The following is a 13,780-nucleotide window of genomic DNA, read 5'->3' as shown; positions in this document are numbered from 1 at the left end:
TCTTCCTGTGTCATCGTTCACTGTCATCAGAAATACGAAGAATTCCTCACAGGGTTCCATCACTTAGCCATGATGGCCACGGGGAAAATTAAATAGCTGCGTGATATGCTACAACAGTCTGTTCAAAACTCTGGAGCAAAGATCTGGTCTCAAGGATCATTCACTTTGAGAGATTAAGAATAAAGAGGGGGAAGGAAAAAAATGTTTTCAAAACATAGTATTTAATATTATTATTATTGTAGTAATATATTCTTTTATCTTGAACTCACTATGTCTAGTCACTATCAACTAAACGCTAGAAATATTTCCAAGTATGGGAAACATGAATGTCCATTGCACAACAACAAGGTCAGTGGGACTGTCTTGGCGACAAGGAGTGACAAAAGCACAACAAACTTTGGCACTTTGAAGGCATGGTATTCAAGGCAGTTTCAACTCCCTACTTTTTTCCTGTGTGGCCCTAATCGTTATACCAGTGCCGTGATGAGATCTGAGCAGTCAAATTGCTATTCCCTGCAGACTTGCTGCTGCAGCTTCCCTTTTGAAAAACAGGCAGAGTGCATCCCAAAACCGCTGTAACTCAAAAGCAGGAAATTTTCCTCAGCAGAGGATCACTAGACGTGCTAACATTATGACTTCACAAGTACTTATAAAGGAGGGGGAGCATACATGTTTTAGATCATGGACTTTCAGACAGTGAGCATGGGGCAGAGTTAGACAGTACTGCCTAAGCAAAATGCAATTTGCAGATTAAACGTTTTTGGACTCATGGACAGGAACAGTGGTGAAGAAGGGGGGTGGCCTCAAGCATATCATTACAAGCCGTAAAGAGCTATACTTTTTTTTTTTTTTCTTTGAAATTCTAGTACCTCCATCTCTGGTTTTGCTTCCTTTTCCATTTTGCTGGGGTTAAGAAAAGCAAACCTTAAAAATTCAGAGGTGTTTTTGCTTGTTGATAGTGTATATATTATTGCAATCACTTACCTTTAAGTTAATAACACTTCTAATGTTTTATTTGTGTTTACTCAGGATTTTGTATTAAGTATTTTCATGATCTTTATAGTAATGCTTTGGATTTAATTTTAGGAATTTTTTTATGTAACAGCATAAATGCTTTCAGGATTAAGATGATAGCCTTGCACTTGTAGCTTTCCCCACTTTCACATTAGGTTATTAAATTCTTCCTGAGGTTTTTATGCTTTTTGTGTTTTGTTACAACTTTTCACACAAGAGAAGCAGCACGTATGTACAAGGAGTGTTCTCTTGCCATTGTCCCACCCAGTTACCAGCACAACCTCTGTAAGTCCAGATATAGGGTCTTTGTGCAAAGACGTAACTGCTTTTTCCCAATTTCCAATAGTGGTAGATCATCTTGTACCTCAAGTTCATGTGAAGAACTTAGACTGTTCAGCTAGAAGTTTTCTTCATCGTCATTAATTTGTGTAAAAACAGCTTTTAAATCTAAGGTGGAATAGCTGTTTCTGATTAATTCTTTTTGAAGATTCTTAGAATAGAATGATAGTGCTTTTTAATCCTGTTCAGTGTCTCTGACTTCACAATACAGTATTTTAAACTCTAGAATAAGAGTTAAGGGCTATCTACTCAAGAGTGGTTTCTTCATGTGGATGAGCTCCTTAGATTCTTTGTCTGATTAGTTCTTCAGTGTCAATGTACAACTGTTCTTCAGTTTCAAATTGCTTCCAATCCAACCAAAACCAACATTGTCACTGCAGTGAGCATGTAAATATTTACTGACATTTTATCCTGTGCAATTTTTGTGTTTAAAATAAACTCTTCCTAAAGCTTCCTTAAAATCTTGGCCCCAAATGACTAATCATGGGTTTTTTGCCTTTTTTTTTTCATTATTCATTATTTTTTGCAATGCCTACTGTATTATATTCATTCCTTTCAGAGAAGTAAATCCACCTCCATACACCGAAGCTGCTTTCAGCAGTTGCATTTTTTGCTTTTCTGATTGATGTTAGCACCATCTCAGAGAGGTTTGATACCTGGGCAGCAGCAACTCATTCCTAAAAGCTGGTACCCTGAGCAGCAGGGTTGTGCGTGACTGCTCGAGTGTGACCAGCAACCTTCTACTAAAGGTAACAATCCTCTGAAGGGTTCACTCCACCACCTGCCAACTGCTGCAGCATCCTAACCACCTGAGCTCAAAACAAACAGCAGTGCTATTTAAAATGGTAGGGTTCACTGGTTTAAAAAATGTTTAGTTAGAAATTGAAGAATACATGTCATGGAAGGTGTTCTGGACAAGATTGGTTTTGAACATCTTAGAGTTTTGGGAGTGTCCCTGTTAGATTTTGCATTTTAATATACAAGTCGATCATGTATCAGTGATGAGCCACACTGGACTCCAGGGCACTAGTGGGGTAATGAGATACTAATTTTGTGGCCTAGGTGAAAAGCGTTGTATTATAGACCAAATCAAGTCTTATATATTAAAAAAAAAAAAAAAAAAAAAAAAGTTCTAAATATTTTTTTACAACAGTCTACTTTAAAATGGAAAACACTATTTTGAACAAAGCTACGTTCAAAATTGAAACATGTCTTGTCAAACTCCCTACTTCCTTTGAAATTATGTGCCAAATTTGGAAATAGATTACTAAAATGATGAGTGACAAATTTCCTGCTCAGCAAATACAAAATTTTGCCTATCTCTTTGCCAGATATCTTGAAACTCAGCAGAAAAGACAGATAATTGTGCTTCCTGCAAGTTCATCTTTGAAATTAATTAGGTAGTAAAGATGGGCACGACTCCTGAGACTGAATTAAGGCAGCCTGGGGTTATTTCAGTACCATGACAGAGATGCCTTCAGGCTTTCCGGCTTTTTTTCGTTGTTGGTTTTTTTTTTCATAATTGTGGGCTAGAAATATTGTCTTGTTTTCCTATTAACAAATCTGAGATTCTGATGTAATTGTGTGACTGTAGGTGCTGGCTTTGAAGGCTTTGGTATGTTCTGCTTATTATACCCTAAGCTGCCTTTGACAATAGCCAAGATAAGTTATCCAATTAAATATTTTGTGTGGCTGTCTGTTATGGTTACCTCCATTCTGCAAATGAACAGCCACATTTAATTTATGTGTGATCAGAGCAACTCCTCCCACTGCCTCAGCCTTAGGAGATACAGCAGCTAAGTGGTGGTTTGGTGCTGGATAGCAAAGCTAATATTCATATCTGAATACATTCCTGCAGAGAGACTGGAAGTGGAAATCAAACTGAAAAGATAGGCCCTGCCCAAAAGAAGTGTTTTTTAAATAAAGCTTAGAAGTCTTTTTTTCAGGAAAGTTTTGTATTCCATTGGCTCGGCAGGTGACAGAAGGGGAGAGCACAAGGAGTTATTCCTATCCCTGAGCTTTACCACTTAGTTAACCAGCTGCAGCATCATGGTTGTGTTTTCCATAATAAAGGACAACCACATACTTTTATCTGGCTTTTATTAACACTGTGGAAGAAACAGAGGTTGAGGTTCCCACGAGGAAGTTCTACATGTGTGAATGCTGTGAACCACAGTCAGAACAAAATGGTTCTTGTCTTGCTGGAAGAGCAGCTGTTCTTAGAAACTTCAGATTGAAGTTTATGGAACACAAAGGAATCCCAGTTCATAGCTACTGCATGCCACACTAACTATGCTTAAGTGAAAGCTTGTTCAATCCACATAGATTTCATAAACTGGGTGTGCCTTTCCCTCTTCTGTTTCCAATAAAGGCAGAAAGACTGACATAGAATATAAAGACCTTCCTCTATTATAGGAACACCTTAAAATATGAACTCATTACTAGCCTAAAAGTTCCAAAAGCACTAGCTAAAAACGTGGGAATCTAATATGTGCCTTAAACTGGAGACAGCCATCCAGCCACACTTCCATGCATGTCAGTCTTTCAGTTGGCTGCATGTATGGAAGAGAAGTAACTCCAGCCTGTCTTTTGGCATCAGTTCTCCAGGTGAGGGGAGGTGCTGTGGGAAGCACCCTGAGTTTGTGGGTAATAATCCTGTAAGCTGTGAAATTGTAATTTCGAAAATGGGAAGAGCTTAAAATCAAATAACAGTTTTGAAATCTTGCTGCTATAAACAGTGTTTGTTACACTTTAAAAATCTCCATCTTCCTTTCCCTATCTGCACTTTGGGGGGAGGGTAGAGATGCCCAGCATCACATACTGCTGCCTTCCAAAAATGGGACATAGAAGTGTTTAGAAAAGTAGCATCACAGTGGGGGGGGGGGACTATTTTAGTTAAAAAATTAGGTGTAGATCAAATTTCAAATTCTAAAGCCCAGTCCTGAAATACTGTACAAAATAGAAGATAAATGAGAAAAGAGGACAAGTGCATGCTCTGTAAAGGGCTACCATTTTGATGAGATGCAACTAATTGCTTTTAACCCTCTGGCAAACTGAAGAAAATGGCTGCTTCCAAAATTTTTCTTCCTTTTCCGTGAAGGTATCCAACAGAATGGTAACCTACAGGCAATGTTCATATGCAAGCTGTGTTATCTGTGCAGCAGGATGCAGTGTTGCTGATAAGTGAAACTTCCCTAAGACTGATGTGATTTGTACAGAGATAAAAAAAGGGGTCAAGACATGTATAAGTAGTTGGGTGTATCAGAGCTGGAGTAATGGGAATGAGAGTTTGAATTAAGTGTTTTAGCTGTACAAGCAGAAAATGTGGTTTTTTTCTCACTGGGAAGGAAAGTGTAGAAATGAGTAATTATATTAATATACTTGGCATTGTTCATAAAAGATCCTGCAAAATTAAATATCTCAAAAGAGTTAAGTATTCTTCCATTAGGCAAATTTACCAGGAGACTAGTGGAAGTCTTACATTTTTTTTTCCTCAACAACACATTAAACTTCATGTATTAAAACATATCTGTGTGAAAGGCCAGGCCCACTTCAGCCACTTTAGATGGGGCTTAGTAACTGACTTGCAAACTTTTTTCCTAACCATTTCAGGGGATATGTCCCTTTTTCTCAGGAAAAAATATTCCTGGCCTCGGAAATCTGCAAAAAGTCTGCTGTCAGTACAAAAACCAGATGGTCTGGATAAGTTTGAATACATGTAATCTGAGGCTCCCCCAGGCCTCTCACATCTTTGTCAAGTTAATCATCAGGCAGAGTTTGTTAGAAGGTCCTTGGGCTTCTCTAGATGCTTTTTTTAATAACCAAGTAAATGGGATCAGAACAGTATCAAAGACCAAAATAAAATTCCAAATCATTACCAATATATTTAGCAATGTTACATGCCATACTTACCTTTAATACCCTCTGTTATCCAACACTGTTGTTTTGTCCCCAGACCTGTGCTCTTTTGAGGAGGTTACTCTGAATTTCTAAAATACTATTTGGAATGTATTGACTTTATTGATGTCTGGCTGGTGCCTTTCCATGCAAAGAAATGTACCTTGAACGAGATGTTCTGCTCTAGAATTAAAAGAATCAGAGAGAGAATTTAGGTGATTCATGATTCATTCCCATTATGCATTTGACTGTACTAGTAAACCAACAGTAAAAACAATTATGTAAAAATGTAACCTCCACATTTTCCGCACATTTTTTATCTGACCTCTAATATATTTCTACGTCTCCTAAATTGTGCTTCTAAGTAGGCAAATCAGCCTGTGAGCAATGCACAAAAGAACTATTTCAAATTTCAATACTGTGTTTGATACCTTAGAAACAAGTCCACCATCAAAGAATTTACAAAATTTATGTGAGAAACAAAGGCAAATATTCCACTGAGGTTACAAGATGGTCAGAAACCACAGGGAAACACTGGTTCAGCATTTTCTTTGAGGTGAGAGGCAGCAGACAGCTCATGATTTAAGGAATACTCACAGCCAGAATACTAAGAGGGGGAAGCCTTCCTTTTTTTTCTGAATTTACCCTCCCACAAGAAGCTGGGTATTTAAAGAAAGACACATTTACCAGTTGTATGTATCTGAAAAGTATAACGGTGCAAAAACCAGTGGAATACTAGAAGCCAGACTACGTAAACCTGCAATGATTTTATAGCAAAGGATTCCAATTTAGCCTCCAAAATACAGAAGTTACAGAAGAATAATAAAATTTAGAAGCTGTTCAATATAAATGCTTCTGATAGCATTCTTCTTCACACAGCTGCACTACTTAAAAACAATTCTGTAAGAACTGGGGTGTTTTTTACATGATTGGAATATTCATAAATCGATGACAAGTACAACTAAATCTCTTCTAAATGAGATCCTTACAGATTTACAATGGCTGTCTCTCTCAATGGAAGTTGCCATGGTTACAGCACAATTCTGCATGGAGCACACTTTCATCACAAATTGTTGCACATTTATATACAAATAGTTTGAATGCATTTTTTTCAACTTCTTTTAAAATGAGAGCTACAGGGATAATCATAAAGGAAAATTCCGTATTTGTGCCTAGACACAGTGATGGTCCATCTGCACTCAGAGTCATGAAATAACTCAGGTAGAGGTGGATCTCAGGATGTCTCTAATCACACCTTCTGCTCAAACTAGTTAGCTATCAGATAAGACCAGGTTACATGGTGCTTTTGAAAGCCTCAAGGTTGGACACAGCACAGCTTCCCTGAGCAGTAGCTGACAGGTCAGCCTTGTGTGCAAGAGATGGTAATGCTGCTTTTTAAACTTTTCCTCTTTCCTTCCTGTGGCTGGAATAGGAATCACTTTTGTACAACCTGTTCTTAACCTGGAAGGCCACTGTAAGGTCTCCCTGGAGACTTCATAGTTGTTTAGAATATTGTGTCTGATACAATTCTGCAACTCTGAAATCCAGGGAGGACTGTTTCTTTTCACCAGTTTTATAAATTCAGAAATAAACTAGGCTTTTAAATGACTCAGTGATTCTTGTATGACCAGTTTGGCTCAAGGCTTCTTATTATGCTTTCGGAGACATGGCACAGTCCTTTTTCTTCATCTTACCCCTTCCTTACTTGTCCTTGATAAGTAACACAAGTTAAAAAAACCTGCATGAAGTCTGGGCTCTTTGAATCTGAAATAATCTTTCAACATAGGATTCTTGATGTTCTAATTGCAAGTACAATTTCGGAGACAAAATGAAAGCTAAGTTTGTAAACATTGACATGTAATGGAGATTAGGCCCCAAGTGCTGTCTTTGCCTATTCCTAAATCCCCCTGTTTAAATTTTTGCCTACTCACAAATATGTCTACATCCAAACACTTGGACATTTAATGCAAAGTTACATCCTAGTAGTGCCGTGAGGAACCCTAATCTTACTGAAGTGCTTGGAATCTGACTTGTTTCTGGTGAAAATTAAGTTTGCTGTTTGTCCCTCTTCAGGACTTGGGGTTTATAATAACAATTATTGAAACAATTCTACAAGCAAAATCTGCTTATCACCTACTGCAAGTCCAGCAAAAACCTTCACTGTGTGAAACTTTTTTTTATGTCTCTACACAGTATGTGCAAATCTTTCCTCATACTCAGCAAAACAGAATCATTGACTTTGTTGTTTGATATAAAATGTTTTCAATATACTTTCTAGCTAGTTAATTTAAGCATATTTAATGATCTCACTGTTGAACCTATCATTGATTTGCACTGTTTTCACTACTTTAATGTCTTTCAGAATCTTCCAGTACAGAGAAGAGAGGATTTTAGTAGAGTTATTTTCTTTATCTAATCACTACTAAAGATGTTCTGGGATTTTATTATGTTAGCTCTGATTTATGTAATTTGCCATAAAGTTCATTAAAGACTTCATTAATTTTTCACCAATCTGTAACAGTCTTATCACTGCTGTTTTATTAGCTGAGATATAACTAACTAGTTTTGACATTTTAAATTTTGGGGCAAGTAATTTAACTGCCCTGTTATGATTTTTGTAATTACATTTTGCTTTGTCAGATGTGTAATGTCTTTCTTATCCCTTAGCTCCAGTGACTAGGATCCCAAATTTCAGACCAAGTGCTTGTACTGACATTTTGATCCCAGTAGTGTATGGTCATTAGCTGACTGAATCTTTGGTCTTTCCTCTTTACAGAATATTCATGGGGTTTGATACTTCCAATGCTAAAAAGACAGAATTCCCATTGACGTGCAGCCTCAACAATGAACCCTGAATAGATTGATGTCAACCTGGGATTTGCTTGCTGCTTGTCTGCCTGCCTTCCCTAGAGTTCAGTGGCCCTTCCATGGAAGAAGGACATTGGAAAATGCTGCAGAGGTACGTTGTGTGTCAAACCACAAGTCAGGACAGTGATTCTGTAGAATAGGATTCTTTAACAATGTTCTGTACTCTGGTAAAATTTTCCACCTCCTAATGCATCATTATCTGTGCTATACTATAATCTATTTGCTTTTAGCTTCAAATCTTTACCAGTGATTTCCAAAGAGACTGTCTTTGCAGCACTGTTGGGTGTTTGGACCCATTAATGGCCTACCAGATCAGCTGGACCATTCTCTTATGGGCTAATCCCTACCAATTCTACTGGCATACCATATACTTTTTAAAAATAATTTTGTAGGAGATAATACAGGTAAGTGGGTGGGATCTACAGAGGGACCTGGGCAGGTTGGACAATGGGCTAAGGCCAATTGTATGAGGTTCAATAAGGCCAAGTGCTGAGTTCTGCATTTTGAACCGCAGGCAACACTGTAGGCTTGGGGAGGAGTGGCTGGAGAGCTGCCCAGCAGAAAGGGCCTTGGGGGTGCTGGTGGACAGCTGGCTGAACATGAGCCAGCAGTGTGCCCAGGTGGCCAAGAAGGCCAGTGGCATCCTGGCATCAGGAATAGTGTGGCCAGCAGGAGTGGAGAAGTGATCGTGTCCTGTACTTGCCACTGCTGAGGCTGCTCCCCGAGTAGTGTTCAGTTCTGAGCTTCTCACTACAAGAAGGACATTGGGGTGCTGGAGCATGTCCAGAGAAGGGCAACCAAGCTTGTGAAGGGTCTAGAGAACAAGTCAGACAAGGAGTAGTTGAAGGAACTGCGGTTGGTTAGTTTGGAGAAGAGGAGGCTGCAGGAGGACCTCATTGCCCTCTACAACTACCTGGGGGTGTGTGTTGGCCTCTTCTCCCAACTAAATGATGACAGGATGAGAGGAAATGGCCTGAAGTTGCGGCAGAGGAGGTTCAGATGGGATATTAGGAAGAATTTCTATACTGAAAACTTGGTGAAGCACTGGAACAGCCTGCCTGGGAAGGTGGTTGAGTCACCATCCCTGGAGGTATTCAAGAAACATGCAGATGTTGCACTTCAGGGCATGCTTTGGTGGCCAAGGTTGTGGTGTGGGCTTTTTTTGGGAGGGTTGGTTTTTTGGGGTGGTTTTTTTTTGGGGTTTTTTTCTTGTTGACAGTTGGTCTTGATGATCTTGGAGGTCCTTTCCAACCATGACAATTCTGTGATTCTGTATTAAAGGCAATGATGGCAGGTGAAGTGGGAGAGGAGAGGGAAAGTGAGAGTTCTCTGGTTTACCTCAAACCAAAGATTTTTTTCTCCTTTGTCATTCAATAATCTGAAGAATGGCTACAAGAAATGAATAATAAACTTATTTTCAAAGGAAAAATGAAGCCAGTACCCGTTCTCTTTTTCTTTCGGAACTAGAACTTCGTAGTAATTTCCACTAATAATAATTAGTAGTAATTAGAGAAGAAATGATCTTGCAAGAGAAAAACCCTCTTTTATTCAGAATTATTATTCTAGTTTCAAGTGTTCTTCCTTTGCCTTCTCCCATTTGTACTCATCCTTGTTAGAGAAAAATAGTTGTGTAAATGGTATCAATGCTATTTGTATGATAACTCTGAGCCTTCTGCCACCACAGTGCTTGGAGCTGTGCCAAAGGAATGTTTCAATGCAGGAAGCAGAGCAATACACTTGACAGGCACAGAGGCTGTTTGGCACATTTAGGTGAATTCTAATACAGACACAGTGACCTGACAAATATTTGTATTGTCTCTAATACCTTAAGTTCAGTGGTTTTAACCCCTACCTTTGTGAGAATTTTGACAAATCATTCCTCTGGGGGACTTCTGGGAAGTACAGGTGACTCAGATTCAGATAGTGATTATAAAGCTGTGTTGCTTCTGTTTACTTTTTAATATATATAATACTACATATCTATTATTTAATATATATAATACTAAAGAGAAGGACCCTTTGCACACATTTGAAACTCTGCTTTGAAGTAGAATATATTCTGACATTTAACTGAGAGTTAATTCAGGGATATATCTTTAAACTTTATTTAGTAGCAAGAGTGAAAGCATCTCAGTTAACCGTACTTCTGACTTTTCCCTCTCAACAGATGGGCAACTGTTAATACAGTTTATTTCTAATTCTTATGATTGTTACAAATAGTGCTTTCCTTCTGCACAGTATTTTTTATCTGAAGAGCTAGAACAGCCTGTATCAGCACGGGAAGCAGAATTGCCATCCTGCATCTAGATCTTTTCATTGTCTCTGGAGATTACATGCTCCAAAATGCAAAAGCTTCTAGTAGCTACTCACAATTTCCAGAACATGAAAATTAAATCAGACTTGATTGAATATCTAAATTAAAATACCTTGTTCTATTTGAGCTTCTTGATCAGTCTTTTAAAAACTATTTTTCCAATCTTTAGGTTTTCTCTAAATTAGCAATATTTCTTCTTCAAACTGCTCCTATGAGGTAGGCCCTATAACTGCACCAAGCAACATCAACTCAAATTGGAACAAGTGCTTGTTCACATAGAATTCACAGCTGTGATGATGAAGATTTAACTTTCTGATAGAATCCATGTCAGATAAATTAAATTGCCTACAAGGAAACTACAGGACTAGGATTTCTTATTGTATAATTGAAACTTTGAATTCACAAAGATGAAAAGAAAACAAAGAAAAACTAAAGAAATTCTTTTGAAGGGAAAACAGTCTTTTGTCTTATTTATTTTTTTATTATTATTTGAAGATCAACCAGTAACATTATTGTGATTAATTCTTAATGGAAAAAAACCCACAATCTCAGCTTTGCAATAGGAAGATAATTGAATTATTTTCACAGAAATACAATCTTAGGAAGAATTATTTGCAATTCCTCTTGAGACTAATTGGACTTACAGGAGCTGAGCATCTCTGAAGTCAGAACAGAGGATGCTGAGATCCTGAAAACCTGGGGAGAGCTGTGCTGTGTGTCAGGCTGCAAAGACATTCTAGGCTCTGAACAGACACGAAAGCCAGAGGAAACATCCCTGCTGATTCAGCAGCACTGCTCTTTGTTCTCTTTCTGGTTTATGTCTGCAGCTCTGCATCATTCTTCCCACTCCACACCTTCAAAAAGATACTCCTCGCTATCACTGCTGTCGAAAATTAAGAAAGTCCAAATCTGCACTTGTCAGCAAGCTCTAGCTTGGTTACTCTTTTTATTTTCCTTTTTATCAAGTGTTGTGCTGGTGGAGATTTGAGAGTGACCTGATTGTCTGTGTTGAAGGCTTTCCTGTGTCCTGCATCTGTGTCCTTTAATCTGTTACTCCAGCCTTACACTCACCTTGCGCACAGAATGTCAGTCCACCAAATTGCTTGCTGATTTCACTCAGGCACTCCCACTTACAGACAAAAATCCTTCAGGAAATATAAAAAACTAACAGACTTTGTTGAAACAAGATGTATAAAGTGAGGACTTTAATGAGAGCAGCTGGTGTGTCATTCACTCTAGCTGCTGGCTTAACAGTAACAGGTTCTTCCTGTTACTGAACACTCTTCTCCATACTCATGACATTTTTGCTTAGCCATTTTCAGTACCATTATGAATATTTTAAACTGTCTTCTACCAGCAGTACTCATCTTACATATTATTTCCTCTGAGATAGTTCTCAATTTATGTGCTACTCAGTTGGCAAATGTCTTGCTCAGAACAATCGTGCTCTGTGATTCAGATAAGCATTTGAAGAGGCATAAAATTTGAATGTGTGCATAAGTATCTTGTGAATCAAAATGCAGTAAAGGAACAAAGATCTGTCCTGTGCCCACGTGTACGTTTTTCTCAGTATCTTCTCTATTGCCTATGTTTTAAATGCCTTCTGTGCTGGAACTTAAGAGCGTAACAGCATGAGGCAAACTGCATTGTGAATTTGTAACACATAGCTACTCCCTGGGAAATACCAATGCATGAGAATACATAGTAAAATGTAATTTAGGTATTTGTCATGTGCCACTGGTGTATGGTACTTTTTCTCTTCTAATAGAATTCTGTCTCGCTCAACTTTACAGTCAATTCTCATTGTCTATTAGCAGTAGCAGTCTAGTATGTTTTATTAAACAATCTTTCATTGAAGATCTTAGAAGTTGGTTATACTATATACCACTCAAGAGAGACAGTTTAGAAATGTATTCTCATAGAAATCTCTTCAACCATCAAGGAAATGTACCTTCTCTGAGAGAATTGCAAAATATACAAAGGCACAGCAGTATACATAATGGTTTCCAAAAATATGAAAAGGAAAAATTATATGGAATTGGAGCTGATATTGTCAATCTGATTTCTTCCAAATGAATCCTGGAGAATTTTTATTTATTCCTTTAAAGTCGATAAATTACGCCATGTTGTCATCAGACTAATATTTTTAATATAGGAGCTAATTCTGCACATTTTTCTTTGAAAATTAAAATCAATGAAAACTTGGTGGAGCCACCATTTTAATTGGATTTCAACACAGTGCATTATATGTTCATTGTCTGACCTACAAAGGCAGTTGTTTTATTACTGTTAGTTTCATAAGAACTTCTGTTATTATGTGCATTTTTCTATATTTAAGCCTCTTGTTAGATGTGAAAGTACTCAATGTCATTTAATGTATAGGAAGAAAAGAAGCTTAGGTTTTTGCTGAATCTATCCACAAACAGCAACACTAATGTATTTTTTTTAAATAGGGTCAATGATAGAGGGGGCCTTCAGGCCAGTAGTAAAGACATGTTTGTATTCCATGTACTTCTAATGGAAACATCAGTCAATAGGTCTCAACTTGTCATTAATTCTGGACTTGTCATTAGTTCTCTTGACTTTGATTCATCTGCTCCCTGTTGTTTGCATTAGATATATTCATGCCTTATAATTTAGAAATAACTACTAAGCCCAGAATTTTTAGTTATTAAAATTGACATTTTGATAATGTTATTTTAATTCCTTCTTTTGGTCCTTATAGAAATATAGTTAAAGCATTAGCACCAGCATTTCAAAGCAGCTTTATGTTCTGAATTTTTTTTTAATGGGTGGTTTTTAGTCTTTATGTAAGGTGTTAAGTCTAAGAGACAAGCATAAGGTTTTGTTGCTCTGGTTTAGTGTCTGGAGAAATAGTGTGAGTGTGATCCCACTGACAGCCAACTCAATGCATTTCTTTCCACTGTGAGTGGCAGAGAGACATGATGCTTCAGTTTATGTACTGTGTTTAAACAGCAGTCAGATAAGGGGTCTGATACAGAGGCTCTGTTCTCTAAAACTTGATCAGGCAGTAAAACCCTGAGGCTTTGATGATTTCCAATTATGAATTTATGATGGGGATACTGAGGGAAGGCAGCTTGGTGTGATTGGAAGAAGAACATCCCTGCCACATTTTGAAGGACAAACAGGATATGAAGCCCTGAGTTTGGAAGGAACAACAAAACTTACTTATATAGCCATTATAAGAACAGATGAGTTGCCAACCAGCCTTAAGAAAGTCTGATGAAGAGCTGGTAAAGTACTTAGTATACAGAGTGGGAGGTAACTAAGTGGACTAAGTGGAGGTGATAAAGTGAGAGCTAGTCTTCTTGTCTGTATGTTCTGTCA

This window comes from Chaetura pelagica, unplaced genomic scaffold (assembly GCF_000747805.2).
Source record: "Chaetura pelagica isolate M959 unplaced genomic scaffold, ChaPel_1.0 scaffold21, whole genome shotgun sequence".
Classification (NCBI taxonomy): domain Eukaryota; kingdom Metazoa; phylum Chordata; class Aves; order Apodiformes; family Apodidae; genus Chaetura; species Chaetura pelagica.
Note: the sequence above shows the minus strand (reverse complement) of the source record.